Below are 15813 nucleotides of genomic sequence, written 5' to 3'. Positions count from 1 at the left end.
AATAGAGCATGCTGCCATCTATTTCGTGTGCATATCGATATGCAGTTTATACATTCCGGTGTACATGGATCAATGAAAGTCCATTTACTTTCATTGACTCCATTCACCGTGTATCATGCGGCTGTTTAATGCATGTGAAATACGCAGTGAAAACACGGTCTATGAGCTAATAGGGCAAATGAATGTGCAAAGCAAGCATTTGGATTTGTAGGAATGCTGCCATCCAATAGGTGGCGCTGCAGAGGTATTGTTCCATCCTCCTTATTTGCATATATTTCCCAGAGGAGCTTTCATGGTCTTTTAAGTCTCCTCACTCACCTCTTAGGTCCGTGATGGCGAACCTATGACACGCGTGTCTGCACTGGCACGCGCGGCCATAGTCGCTGACACGCGGCTGCTGTCGGCCATTCACCCCGTTAGTGAATACTAGCTGGGGCCGCAGCTCCCCTGCTGGTATTCACTAACCAGCGCTAGTACCGGTGATGTCAGTGTGCAGCCAGGATCCTCCTCCCCCAACGTCTCTTACCACTTGGTTCCACGAGAGCGTCCGGGGGAGGAGGCGTCCGGCAGCACATTAATGTCAGTGTGCGCCGGAGATTATCTCTGCTAGCAGCGCCGAGGGCAGGGAAGGAGCAGAACTTCCAGGACGTAGATGGGGTGAGTACGTGAGTCTCTGAGGCCGCTGTCACTGCTGGGGGACCCGCTGTCACTGCTGGGGTCCGCTGTGGGGGGCACTATCACTGTTGGGGGGCCATTGTCGCTGTTAGGGGGCCACTGTGACTGCTGGGGGGCACTGTCGCTGCTGGGGGTCCGCTGTGGGGACCACTGTCACTGCTGGGGGGCCACTGTCGCTGCTGGGAAGCCACTGTCACTGCTGGGGGCCGCTGTGGTGGGGGCGCTGTGGGGGGCACTGTCGCTGCTGGGGGGGGGGTGCTGTCACTGCAGGGGGTCCACTGTCGCTACTGGGGGCCGCTGTGTGGGGCGCTGTCACTGCTGGGGGGCCGCTGTGGAGGGTGCTGTCACTGCTGTGGGGCCACTGTGGGGGTTCGCTGACGCTGCTGGGGGCACTGTCGCTGCTGGGGGGCCGCTGTTGCTGCTAGGGGACCGCTGTGGAGGGCGCTGTCGCTGCTGGGGGGCCTCTCATGCTGCTGGGGGGCCGCTGTAGGGGGCCGCTCTCGCTGCTGGGGGGCCGCTGCTGGGGACAGCTGTCACTGCAGGAGGCTTATCATTACTAAGATAAGTGAGGGGGAGGCTGTGAGAGGCTAGGGCCTGTGCTATGGGTGTTTTGGGTTTACTAAATACAGTTATACCTTACAATTATACATTTTTGTTATTGAAACTATAAATATCGCAAATTTATGGATTTTTTCCGAAGTGACACACCACCCGAGTTATGCTCGGTTTTTTGGTGAATTTTGAAAACAAATGTTTGGTACGGTGTTAGCCAGTAGAGCAAAATGTGATTGTTCCCAGCAAGAGAAACCAAGCAATCTTGTAGATATGATACCTTTTTGTTAGCCATTAAAAGGTATCATATCTACAAGATTACTTGGTTTCTCTTGCTGGGAACAATCACATTTGGCGAAATTTGGCACACCGAGCTCAAAAGGTTGCCCATCACTGTCATAGGTGCTCTCCATAGGTAGAGATGATACCCATTGCTCACTGTCACATGTAAAAGGCCCTTGAGACTAAACTGCAATACCACACAAAACCTGTGATCAGGTATGGTCCTGTTTTAGGAATAAACAATTAATAATAAAAGCCCATGTAAAGAATCTTTTGCACTTTTCATGAAATTTCCAAACTGAATCTCTGAGTTACGATCTTCTTGCACGTCTTGACCAGTAAGTACTTCACTATTGTTGAAGGCTGAAACCAAATTATGTAGAAGTGGTTTTCAATTTTTACACATTACTTGTAATTAAACTCTGAATTTTATTTCTCTTCAGCTGAAAGAAAAGCAGTTGAAGAACGCAATTATTGCACACAGAGTAATACCTCCAGGTATATGTTATCCCTCAGAAGGCAATAGTGTTGAAAAACGGATTTCCCTCAAATAGTAATTGTCATTAGAATACATTTAAGTTGACACATGTATAAGACGGAATTGTGTACATTCCGCGAATTCATCGTAGTTAGTTACAGATGTAGCCTCATTCACCTTTACTAGAACTGCGTAAAAAGGAAAAGGCAGCTGCTTCCCCCTCCGCCCTCTTCTGCTGCGTTCCATGTCCCTGCAGAGATCCACCAGAGCAGGGGGAAAAGGGATAGGCTGTCATTCTAGGTGCTATGCTAATGTATTTCACATGTGTCCAGTATGCACAAACATTACCCTGTCACATGCTGGGTGGTTTCAAATGCAGCAATGTTGTCCTAAGGAAACAAGAAAAAACACGCAGACACTCTTAAGAGTTCTGTGCAAAACTTAGAACTTTCATAGTTTCTGCAAGAAGTTTGTTTTATATGAACATTGACTAAGCTCATAAAATAAGAAATATTTCAGAGACTACATTTACACTCTTCCACATCCCGAACAGTCTTGTAAAGCAGTGTGAGATACATGAGTCCCAGAGACCACCTGCAGACCCTATGAGAATGACATTTAACATTTCCCACCATCTTCTTCTCTTTAGTCCTTTTTCAAGATGCTTTGATGTTAGAAAAGTAACAATATGTATTCACATGTCAGTCTTTTTATATATTATTGGTTATGTTTCTTACTGACTTGACAAGCTGGTTTTTCTGGGATTGCGAAGTGATGGGGGTCCATGTGTGCTCAGTGGGATAAAACTGTTTCTGGCATTGCAGCTCAATCTATAGAAGTATAGTCCTTGAAAACACCTTGAAGCCTTCTTCAGATGGAGGCATTTGCAAATACATTCGCTGCTATGGAACGTATTTGTGTATGAACCAGTCAAAAGTAGTTTGTTTTTCACTGAGCAAACTTTGCGCTATTGCACACGTAACAAAAAAAAAAAAGCAGAAAGTTAGGTCCTGTCCTGTTTTCTCGCACGTATAAAAACTACGTGCAAGGAAGATAGGGCACGTCCTATTTTTTCTTGCGTGAGAATTACGCTAGTGAAAACAAAACACGTTGAAATAAAAATGTGATAAAACACAGTCATCTGTTTAAGCCCTTAAGCTCCCTCACACGGGCAATTTTGCACGCATTTCCAAGGACGCAAAGTCGCTTGCACAAACAGCTAACAATAAAACCCATTGGTTTCAATGGGTTCACTCACATTCAACATTTTTGCACACACATTTCTGTCTGGGAAAAAGCACCAGACATGCTCTGTTTTGTGCACATTCACGCATCCAAGACACCATAGGAGTCTATGGAAGTACGCAAATGCACACTTTATCTGCTCAAAATTGCACACGTAACGGCGCGATTTCGCTCTGCTAATTGATAACACCGGGGACTATTTGGGCTGCTCAGCGGGTTGGAAAACATCGCTGTGTGTCCTGTGCTGATGTGAACGGGCCTGGCCGCGGCAGAAAGTAAAGTAAGCAGCACAAATACACTCGCGAGAACACTATTCGCAGCGCAACCACGTCATGTTCTCGTGAGCGTATATATGCATATGCTGGTATGTAGGAGCCCTTCAGCTGCCTTCACACGACTGTGTGCATATTTGCGCACTCATGAACGTTGAGTATTTGTGGAATGAACATTGGTTTCTTTGCGTGCATATTGGTGTATATTTTGCGGATTTCTCCGTGCACAACGCATGTGCATTTGTGTGCACGAAAAAAAAAAATGAACTGATGCTCAAAGCCATTGAAATGGCTAATTAGTCTAATGAGTTCAACAAGTGCAATTACGCAGCGTATCACATAACTCCTAGTGTATTGCATGCGGTGGGGGAGAGCGGTGAGTTGCGGGAGTGAGCAGGGAGGAGCGGGAGGGAAAGAGTGAGAGAGAGATCTCCCCTCCGTTCCTCCCACTCTTCCCCGCCGCTCCCCGGCACCCGAATCTTTAGAGATGAGCGGGCAGGTACTCGCATAAGGCACTACTCGCTCGAGTAGTTTGCCTTAGCAAGTACGCTCGCTCATCTCTAGACATTATGCAAATTGGGTGTTTATGTTGAATGTTTAAAGAATTTTTGGTGAAATTCTTTATTTCCCAAGTTACTATCTATAAAAAAAATAATCGGGAAATTTTGTAGTTTTCACACTCACTACTAAGCTTCATAATAGTCTGACACATTCTGCTCTGTAGAGAAAACTTTTCAGCACTCATCTAATTTTCATCACACACAGGTTTACAATGGAAGGTAACATCTACATATAGATAAAATAGGATCCATTTGCAATGGGTGAGGGTCACAGCTCACCTCCTCCCCTCCACGCACAATGACCTCTGCACCAGTCACAAAACATACCTAGAACAGTCTCCTATAGAAGTCAATGAGTCACCTCCTGTCCTTTGTGGCCAAACCCCATAGGGCTTCTGTAAAGCATATCTGTGAAAGCTGTTAAAAGAAGCTCAGACAAGAGGGCTGCCCTCATAGTCATGTACAGAAAATAGAATACCAAAATCTGCAATCAGAAAATTTAAAAAACTGGTTAGAAAAATAGAATATGTATCAATGTCAGGTTTTAATTAGTATATAAAATATTGGTGATACATTCCCTTCAGGGCTTATTCACATGGACATATATGGGTCTGGTTTTCACACCCAGCCGATATACACTGGCTTGAGCCGGCGAGCCTGTCTCCCCAGGCCCCACAGCATTGCAGCCTCGGCGTATATGCGCTGGGCCCTTTGCCATTCAGGCATTTTTATGGCAACGCGGGCATACGTAAAATGCCTATGGCCGTGTAAATGGGCCCTTAAGCTGGAGATACATATTCAAATGTTTCAACAACAAGGTCTGTGAGACATCTGCCCACATTTGTAATCTTTGCTGATAGGAAGCACAATAGTGTGTGCCAACCATCCAATGCTTGCCATTTTCTGTAAGAATTACTCAGAGATTTAAAGAGGTTTTCCAGGGAAATATTATTGATTACCTAACATCAGGATATGTCATCGATAGTTGATCGGCTGGGGTCATTGAAATCAATGGGAGCTGTGCCTACATGGCTTCCGCTCCGACCTCTGTGTATTTGCAGTGCTGACAGCATGCGCCCGCTCAGCTGATCGGTTGGTGTCCTGAGTGACAGACCCCAGCCGATCAACTATTGATGACCTATCCTGATGATAGGTCATCAATAGTATTTCCCTGGAAAACCCCTTTAACACGTGGTAATGCCCCTACTATATTATAATCTTTATTTATATTGCACCAATATATTCTGAAGCAAAACTGAAGAGATAAGATTGGTTTCTTATCTGCGCTGGCACCTCCGGTTGGGGGCTCCACCGCAGATCTGGCTCAAAATAATTTGTTCGCTTATCGTTCATTTCATGCAAGCATGGAAATCATTGTTGGCTTGTTCGCTAATCACGCTTATATGCCTATATGAAATGTGATTTGTATGTTGGGAAAGGGTATATTTCTGCTGCTGTCAATGTATATAGAAGCAAAGTAGACAGAAGAAGTATGCTTTGGCGTGGAGAATTTTGCAGTTCTCAGTGACCTGAGACGTCATTCAAAGTCATCAGTTCGGCCACTTGAGAATCGTATTGTAGTAATCGTACCGACCCATAGAATAAAGTTATAATGTCATTTTTGTTGCAGTTTGTGCGCCGTAGAAACAAGACGCACCAAAAGATGGCAGAATGTCATTTTTTTTTAACTTTACTCCACTTCGAACTTTTTAAAAGTTTTTCAGTACATTATATGGTACTTTAAATAGCACTATTGAAAACTACAACTTGTCCCACAAAAACAAGCCTTCATACAGCGACGTCGATGGATAAATAAAGAAGTTATGATTTTTTTAAAAGGGGGAGGAAAAAACGAAAATGAAAAACAAAAGTCATTAAGGGGTTAAAGATCACACTTTGCCCTCAAGGTGCTGCTGGTGCCCTCCTTCTCCTGATTCAAACATGTTTCCTTCCCTTACTTCCCACAAATGAAAAATAAGTCAATTTTTGGGAAGTAGGAGGTACAGCTCTCCATGTTTCCATGAGGAGCAAATTCTGCACTACAAGTGCTGTTCCTGCCTATGGTGGTGTAATGTCTGCTTCTCTCCTTCTCCTTCTTTCATTATGTTTCCTCCACTTCCTTCTACCAAAAAAATAATTTTCTAAAGCACAAGAAACAGCAGTAGCTCTACAGCTGTTCCTTGGAGGAGGTCCGTGCTTGGCTGTTCTGTTCACCTGGTAGAATTCATCCTTGTAAAATTTATGACATTGCTTTTAAAAAAAGCAGCATACTACTGTCTTCCTTGGTGCCATTTTTGATCTGGGAGATCCTATATGGGACTTCTTCTGTTTTCAGTGACACCACTGTACTACAAGTAACCCCAACACCACTGTACAATATTTTGACCAATTTTTGGGAGGAGCACAGTGTTCTCCAGTGTGTACCTGTATTGCCATGCAATGTGGGGGTCTTTGGCTTTTTAATCTCACTGACTTTAATAGAAGTGGGAATCAGCCGCCCAGATTCACAATGATTTTCGTAAAATCGGCCCGATGCCGGCATTAACCAATTATTCCACTAATCGCTCATCACTAATTGCTATATGTGGGAAGATTGGATTCACATCAGTTATTGGAGCCCAAATAATATCCCTGAATTCCTTCTGCGTTGTTCAATGTTATCCATAGAGGGTCGTACCTTGAAAACTACACAGGTTGTTAAAAGGCAACATAAACTCCTTCAATAAACTCACGTGAACAGAAAATATTACACATAAATTACTACATATTTAGATACACGGCAAATTTTCACATTAGTGGATACCATGTATTGATGAGAGAATGGTAAACATTTCATATGTTATGATCTTTCTTGCCAAAGATTTTATGTGTACGTTACGATGCAAGATATAACCGATCCAAATCCATAAAACATTTTGACTATAGGGTAGACAGACTCTGCAACTCGTCATTTCACACATTACATATGCATTGAATAATTATGTTCTAAATTACATTATTCATGTTTTATAGTTGATAAATAATCAAAACCATGACTCCTCAGAAATTGTAGAATTGCAGTTATTTTATGTTATTAGTTTGTCGTAGCTAAGGTATTACCTTGTAAAACAGATCATTATACTGATGGATGTGATACTTTGGATGATGGCATGACTGAACCAGTCAATAGAACTGTTTGAGTTTTTGCACGTCTGTTTGCTGGGAAAATGAACCTTGATGCATTCCCTTTTCTTCAGGGGTGTCAACCCAGTCTCTTGTATCCAGAGGAATCTTTAAATAAGAGCAACATAAGATTTGTGTCGGTTTTCTAAAAAAAACATTATTTTTTCTCCATGTATACAGTTTGTTCTCAATCTTCCAGTTATTTATTTAGCGCATAAAATATGGTAATGCTATACAGAGTGAACCCATGTGCTCATGTAGTGCTACTAGTAGGTTCCTTCCTGTTTCAATTTTCAAATTTCTGCATACATGAATGAAAAACTATGGGGAGGAGGCAGGGGACGAGCTGGGGTTTTATTTTAGAGGAGGCAGAACGTTTTAGTTTCAAAGGATTTTATTAAATTTTGTAGTTATATATGTAATAGGCTTTTAACATTCTAACGTCCCCTCGCAGGGGGCCAAATATTGCCATCAAAAATAATATTTGCCTATTGTGGCTAATAGAATACCTAGGTATAGGGTTAAAAAAGAACAAAGGGGTCAACATAGAATTTTAAACCAGTAGGTCGTCAAGAATCCATATCAGCGGATATACGTGTCAGAATTGCGTGCATAATTCCATTTGGTCATTAGAATAGAGGTTAAGTAGATGATATAATGTGGCGTAATCCCGGGATCTCTATACATTCAATCCAAGGTTGCCAAATTTTCTGGAAATTTATCATCGTATCTGTTCTGATAGCATGAATTCTTTCATATAGCATGATTGAAGATATTCTATCAAGTACCACTGGGAAAGAGAGAGTAGGCGATGTGGATTCTTGTAGCCATACATATATATTGTATCAATTTATGGGCTTGGTACCTAGATCGCGCAGGGTGATCCCCCAATAAGAAGACTGTAGGGGATTTGGGAATCGGACCCACAAACATTTGGTTGAGAAGTCTGTGGACTTTCGACCACAGTCTGTCAACTTCTGGGCACGTCCACCATGTATGGAGCATATCTCCTCTTTCTTGACATCCCCTAAAACATAGTGGGGAAGAGGTTGGATAGAAATGGTGTAATCTTTGTGGGACTAAATAGGTGTAAAATTTTCATTGAGGTCTCCATAAGGGAGACTTGATGGCTGCCCTTGGTGATCGTGGTACAGCAATGCTGCCATCTATCCAAAGTCATCTCAAGCTGAAGGTCCGCTTCCCATCTCCTCATAAACAAAAGTTTCTCCCTCGTCAGGGGTTGCTTTAGCACATTATATATATGTGAGAGCATTGCTTTCTGGGAAGAGTTTTTGGCACAAGAATGTTTTACCTATAGACAGGTTTACTGAAGAATGTCACTTTCTGGCAATGAAGCCCTCACTTATCTTGCCTCTTGCAGGTAACATGTATGTTAAAGGGTAACACAGTAACATAGTATGTTAAGCTGAAAAAAAGACATGTCCATCTACTTCTGCCACTTAATCCCTAATGTTAATCCAGATAAAGACAAAAAAAATCAGTGAGGTAGAAGCTAATTTTCCTCATTTAGGAAAAAAAATCCTTCCTGACTCCAATATGGCAATCAGAATAATTCCTGGATCACCGACCCTTCTGAAGTAATCAATGATATAACATATAATATTGTAACACTCAAGAAAGGCATCCAGGCCCATCTTAAACTATTTTATAGAATTCACCATCATCACGTTCTCAGGCAGAGAGTTCCATAGTCTCACTGCTCTTACAGTAAAGAATAGAGATGAGCGAACGTACTCGTCCAAGCTTGATACTCGTTCGAGTATTAGCGTGTTCGAGATGCTCGTTACTCGAGACGAGTACCACGCGATGTTCGAGTTACTTTCACTTTCATCTCTGAGACGTTAGCACGCTTTTCTGGCCAATAGAAAGACAGGGAAGGCATTACAACTTCCCCCTGTGACGTTCAAGCCCTATACCACCCCCCCTGCAGTGAGTGGCTGGCGAGATCAGGTGTCACCCGAGTATATAAATCGGCCCCTCCCGCGGCTCGCCACAGATGCATTCTGACAGAGATCAGGGACAGTACTGCTGGTGCCGGAGCTGCTATAGGGAGAGCGTTAGGAGTTATTTTAGGTTTCAAGAACCCCAACGGTCCTTCTTAGGGCCACAACTAACCGTGTGCAGTAGTGTGGAGGCTGCTTTTTGCAGTGTTGCACTTTTTTTTTTTTTTTGTATATCGGTCGTGCAGAGCATTGCGTCCTGCAGTAATTTTACATTGTCCAGGGCCAGTAGTGGTGAGGCAGGGACAGAAGACATATTTAGTGTATATAGGCAGTGGGCCTTTCCAAAAACATTTGGGAAAAAAAATCTATTTGGGCTGCCTGTGACCGTCCTCAGTGTACTGGGTCTCTGCTGGGGGTAGTTGTCCTAATTCATACGCAGCCAGCTAAGTGTTACAGCAGGCTTGCGCAAAATTCTTTCCTGCCTCTGTGTTGCCTCTTACATCCCCGCTGTATTCCTGTCGAAAAGTGTACTGGGTCTCTGCTGGGGGTAGTTGTCCTAATTCATACGCAGCCAGCTAAGTGTTACAGCAGGCTTGCGCAAAATTCTTTCCTGCCTCTGCTGTGCGTTCAGTAAGCGAAGTCAGCCTCCAACCACAGGCCAATAAGTGGCACATTTAATTACAGCGTTCTGTTTCTGCACTACTGGTAATACAGCATGCTGAGGGGTAGGGGTAGGCCTAGAGGACGTGGACGCGGGCGAGGACGCGGAGGCCCAAGTCAGGATGTGGGCACAAGCCGAGCCAGTGCGGTGGCCAGGGGTAGAGGCAGGGCCAGACCGAATAATCCACCAATTGTTTCCCAAAGCGCCCCCTCGCGCCATGCCACCCTGCAGAGGCCAAGGTGCTCTAAGGTGTGGCAGTTTTTGACAGAGACGCCTGACGACCGACGAACAGTGGTGTGCAACCTTTGTCGCGCCAAGATCAGCTGGGGAGCCACCACCACCTGCATGCGCAGGCATATGATGGCCAAGCACCCCACAAGGGGACGAAGGCCGTTCACCGCCTCCGGTTTGCACCACTGCCTCTCCCCCTGTGCCCCATCCTGCCACTGAGATCCAACCCCCCTCTGAGGACACAGGCACGAGTGCCTACCGGCCTGCACCCACACCCTCACCTCCGCTGTCCTCGGCCCCATCCAGCAATGTCTCTCAGCGCAGCGTCCAGACGTCGCTAGCGTAACTGTTTGAGCGCACGCTCAAGCGTTAAACGTGCACATAGCCAAATTGATCAGCCTGGGGATGCTGCCGTATAGGCTTGTGGAAACGGAGGCTTTCAAAAGCATGATGGCGGCGGCCCCGCGCTACTCGGTTCCCAGTCGCCACTACTTTTCCCGATGTGCCGTCCCAGCCCTGCACGACCACGTCTCCCGCAACTTTGTACGCGCCCTCACCAACGCGGTTACTGCCAAGGTCCACTTAACAACGGACACGTGGACAAGCACAGGCGGGCAGGGCCACTATATCTCCCTGACGGCACATTGGGTGAATTTAGTGGAGGCTGGGACAGAGTCAGAGCCTGGGACCGCTCACGTCCTACCCACCCCCAGAATTGCGGGCCCCAGCTTGGTGCTGGTATCTGCAGCGGTGTATGCTTCCTCCACTAAACCACCCTCCTCCTCCAACGCAACCTCTGTCTCGCAATCAAGATGTGTCAGCAGCAGCACGTCGCCAGCAGTCGGTGTCGCGCGCAGCACAGCGGTGGGCAAGCGTCAGCAGGCCGTGCTGAAACTACTCAGCTTAGGAGAGAAGAGGCACACGGCCCACGAACTGCTGCAGGGTCTGACAGAGCAGACCGACCGCTGGCTTTCACCGCTGAGCCTCCAACCGGGCATGGTCGTGTGTGACAACGGCCGTAACCTGGTGGCGGCTCTGCAGCTCGGCAGCCTCACGCACGTGCCATGCCTGTCCCATGTCTTTAATTTGGTGGTTCAGCGCTTTCTGAAAAGCTACCCACACTTGTCATGCCTGCTCGGAAAGGTGCGCAGGGTCAGCGCACATTTCCGCAAGTCCAAGACGGACGCTGCCACCCTGCGGACCCTGCAACATCGGTTTAATCTGCCAGTGCACCGACTGCTGTGCGACGTGCCCACACGGTGGAACTCTACGCTCCACATGTTGGACAGACTCTATGAGCAGCATAGAGCTATAGTGGAATACCAACTCCAACATGGGCGGCGTAGTGGGAGTCAGCCTCCTCAATTCTTTACAGAAGAGTGGGCCTGGTTGGCAGCCATCTGCCAGGTCCTTGGAAACTTTGAGGAGTCTACCCAGATGGTGAGCGGGGATGCTGCAATCATTAGTGTCACCATTCCTCTGCTATGCCTCTTGAGAAGTTCCCTGCAAAGCATAAAGGCAGATGCTTTGCACTCGGAAACGGAGGCGGGGGAAGACAGTATGTCGCTGGATAGTCACAGCACCCTCATGTCTATATCTCAGCGCGTTGAGGAGGAGGAGGAGGGGGAGGAGCATGAGGAGGAGGGGGAAGAGACAGCTTGGCCCACTGCTGAGGGTACCCATGCTGCTTGCCTGTCATCCTTTCAGCGTGTATGGCCGGAGGAGGAGGAGGAGGAGGAGTAGGAGGATCCTGAAAGTGATCTTCCTAGTGAGGACAGCCATGTGTTGCGTACAGGTACCCTGGCACACATGGCTGACTTCATGTTAGGATGCCTTTCTCGAGACCCTCGCGTTACATGCATTCTGGCCACTACGGATTACTGGGTGTACACACTGCTCGACCCACGGTATAAGGAGAACCTTTCCACTCTCATACCCGAAGAGGAAAGGGGTTCGAGAGTGATGCTATACCACAGGACCCTGGCGGACAAACTGATGGTAAAATTCCCATCCGACAGTGCTAGTGGCAGAAGGTGCAGTTCCGAGGGCCAGGTAGCAGGGGAGGCGCAGAGATCAGGCAGCATGTACAGCGCAGGCAGGGGAACATTCTCCAAGGCCTTTGCCAGCTTTATGGCTCCCCAGGAAGACTGTGTCACCGCTCCCCAGTCAAGGCTGAGTTGGCGGGAGCACTGTAAAAGGATGGTGAGGGAGTACGTAGCCGATCGCACGACCGTCCTTGGTGACGCCTCTGCCCCCTACAACTACTGGGTTTCGAAGCTGGACACGTGGCCTGAACTCGCGCTGTATGCCCTGGAGGTGCTTGCTTGTCCTGCGGCTAGCGTCTTGTCAGAGAGGGTGTTTAGTGCGGCTGGGGGAATCATCACGGATAAGCGTACCCGCCTGTCAACCGACAGTGCTGACAGGCTTACACTCATCAAGATGAACAAAGCCTGGATTTCCCCAGACTTCTCTTCTCCACCAGCGGACAGCAGCGATACTTAAGCAATACATAGGCTGCACCCGCGGATGGAAGCATCGTTCTCTATCACCATCAAAAATGGGGACCTTTTTGCTTCATCAATCTGTGTATTCTATTCATCCTCCTCCTCCTGCTCCTCCTCCTGAAACCTCACGTAATCACGCCGAACGGGCAATTTTTCTTAGGCCCACAAGGCTCAGTCATATAATTTTTGTAAACAATTTTTATACGTTTCAATGCTCATTAAAGCATTGAAACTTTCACCTGAACCTATTTTTATTTTAACTGGGCTGCCTCCAGGCCTAGTTACAAATTAAGCCACATTAACCAAAGCGATTAATGGGTTTCACCTGCCCTCTTGGTTGGGCATGGGCAATTTTTCTGAGGTACATTAGTACTGTTGGTACACCAATTTTTTGGGGCCCTCGCCTACAGTGTAATCCAATTAATTTTTTGTCCACCTGCATTACAGCTGACGTTACATCAGCTGTGATGGGCAATGCAATGGGATATATTTATGTACAGCCTGTGGGTTCCAGGGAGCCACCCATGCTGTGGGTCCACAGGGAGTTGTAACTGCATGTGTCCACTTCTAAAGAACCCCAGTCTGACTGGGGCATGCAGTGTGAGCCGAAGCCCACCTGCATTTAATCGGACGTTACCTCAGCTGTGATGGGCACTGCAATGGGATACATTTATGTACCGTCGGTGGGTTCCAGGGAGCCACCCATGCTATGGGTGCACACGGAATTCCCATTGCAGAGTTGTAGCTGCCTGTAACTATTTATAAAAAAACGCGGTCTGACTGGGGCATGCAGACACCTTGACAGAATGAATAGTGTGTGGCACATAGGTTCCCCATTGCTATGCCCACGTGTGCAGCTCCTGATGGCGGTGGCACAGGATTATATTTCTCATTGCTTCTGTACAGCATTGTGGGCTATCGCCCCGCCCCTTTTAAAGAGGGTCGCTGCCTAGCCGTGCCAGCCCTCTGCAGTGTGTGCCTGCGGTTCCTCCTCATGGCAGAGCACTTATAAATAGACATGAGGGTGGTGTGGCATGAGTGCAGCTGAAGGCTGCGCAGGGACACTTTGGTGTGCGCTGTGGACACTGGGTCGTGCGGGGGGGTTGGGCAGCATGTAACCCAGGAGAAGTGGCAGCGGAGTGTCATGCAGGCAGTGATTGTGCTTTGTTGGAGGTAGTGTGGTGCTTAGCTAAGGTATGCATTGCTAATGAGGGCTTTTCAGAAGTAAAAGTTGTTGGGAGGGGGGGGGCACTCTTGCCGCTATTGTGGCTTAATAGTGGGACCTGGGAACTTGAGATGCAGCCCAACATGTAGCCCCTCGCCTGCCCTGTTCGTTGCTGTGTCGTTCCCATCACTTTCTTGAATTGCCCAGATTTTCACAAATGAAAACCTTAGCGAGCATCGGCGATATACAAAAATGCTTGGGTCGCCCATTGACTGATATATTTATACAAAGTTATTCGGTCGCCTCTCAGTGTGTTTTTTTTCTACACGAAATAACCCCAATTTTAGGCCTTAGTTAGACGGGCGTTTTTTCACGCGATTTGCGGATCACATGACGGATGTGCATCGGCAAATCGCGTGACCGGTGCCCGAAAATCACCCGAAAATCTGCTCCTAGCCGCGTTTCATTAGAAACGGGCCGGAGCTGTCCAGCGCATTGCATTCAATGAAGCCGGCAATACAGCCGGCTCCATTGAAAGCAATGCGCTGCGGGTGAGTGTGGGATGAATTGTCCCACTGCAGGCCGGCCACGCTGTACTTCGGCTGCCGGGACAAGGTGAGTATATATATATTTTTTATTTTAACACATTTCTGAATGAATTGCAGGGAAGGGCTTATATATTTAAGCCCTTCCCGACAATTCATCCAGCGCTATCCGGCAGCCCATTGCTTTCAATGGAGCCGGCTGTATTGCCGGCTCCATTGAATTCAATGGGCAAACATCGCTCTTCTCTGCCACAGCTGTTACAGCTGTGGCAGAGAAGAATGATTTGTCTTCTATATGTTCTCAATGGGGTCGGTATATAGAGAAGAGAACAGGAATCGCAGATCGCAGATAGGTGCGATCTGTGATTTCTGTTCTATAATTTATCGGACGAGCGCATAAAAAGCGCTCATGTGTCCGATACCATTGCAAAACAATGGTTTTAAAAAATCGACGAACGCATGCGCATGCGCAAGTCGCGCAAAAAGACGCCCGTCTGACTAAGGCCTTAATATTGTAGTCCACCCATTCCATTTATTACTTTAGTTGCCCACTTTGAACCCACTCAAGCTCTGATTTGTGACAAATCCGAACCTGGCTTGCATTCTTTTTCTCAGTTCCTATGGCAGAAGAGGAAAATGAAATTCCCCAATGCAGATGTGAACAGTGTTAACCCAGTTTCTATGCTCTTATCCAGCTTTTGCACTGTGCATTGAGGCTGCCTAGTGGGTTACTGCAAAGCCAGTACCCGACCAATCACGTACTGTATTTCATTACTTTTAATTGTAATGTAAGTCATGGCCATTCAGTGGGGTTCTGGAAAAAATGGGTTGCAGCGGTGAGCTCAAATGCAACCCAGTTTTCCCACGGCATGGCAGCAAAGATTCACTTTTTGAAACATTCATTATAAGCATAAACATGTTTTACCTCCTGAGAAAGTGGCTGGCAGGACTCGCGAGGCTGACAAGATGGTCAATGCAGCCATTTCTCAAGTGACCACCTGATTCTGGAGGAGCCTGACTGAGGGGCTTGGTGTGTAGTCCTCTGTACTGTGAATTGAGAGCGGATTAGTAAAAAAATGAACAGTCAAAGTCTTTTATGAACTTTAGAGTGTATTTTCCTGCTGTAGTGAGAACATAGTGTTAGGCTTGACACAGTGAATATGGGAATAATCCAAAATGTACATGAATGAAGTCCTTCTGGAAGCAATTTTAGCTGTTTTAATCTAATCACATAGTTTTAATCTGGATATGGTTATTCTTAATGGATTGTAAATTCAGCAATGTGCTTACTAAACGCATAATACAGTACATAAAAATCAATATGTACATAAATATTCATATATGCTCAGCTTTTGGGCTATTTAAGTCCATGAGTTTTTGTGTTCACACTTACTGTAAGAGTGGCTTCAGATGACCATATGCGCAATTGTGTACACTTCAGCGCAAAGTATTTGTGCAGTGAACTAGGTCAGATAAGGTAGATTCCCACTTGTATCGGTGCATGGTACTGTACTTTT

The 15813-nt window shown here is 46.5% G+C and overlaps 1 protein-coding gene and 1 long non-coding RNA gene across 5 annotated transcripts in view; one reads left to right on the top strand and one right to left on the bottom strand.

The window, feature by feature from the left end:
- The window catches only part of NDP (norrin cystine knot growth factor NDP), a 118183-nt gene that overhangs the window by 25782 nt on the left and 76588 nt on the right, over positions 1-15813 (top strand). The window lies entirely within an intron of this gene.
- Positions 7236-15813, bottom strand: part of LOC136625625 (uncharacterized) — a 54379-nt gene continuing 45801 nt past the window's right edge. The window contains exons 2-3 of the long non-coding RNA XR_010792561.1: positions 15222-15343; positions 7236-7334 (exon numbers count right to left, since the gene is read on the bottom strand). This is a non-coding gene — a long non-coding RNA (uncharacterized lncRNA). The remainder of the gene's footprint in view (positions 7335-15221; positions 15344-15813) is intronic.

This window comes from Eleutherodactylus coqui, chromosome 4 (assembly GCF_035609145.1).
Source record: "Eleutherodactylus coqui strain aEleCoq1 chromosome 4, aEleCoq1.hap1, whole genome shotgun sequence".
In the NCBI taxonomy this organism is placed as follows: domain Eukaryota; kingdom Metazoa; phylum Chordata; class Amphibia; order Anura; family Eleutherodactylidae; genus Eleutherodactylus; species Eleutherodactylus coqui.
The sequence above is the reverse complement of the archived record's forward strand: the minus strand, read 5'-3'. Positions and strand labels throughout refer to the sequence as shown.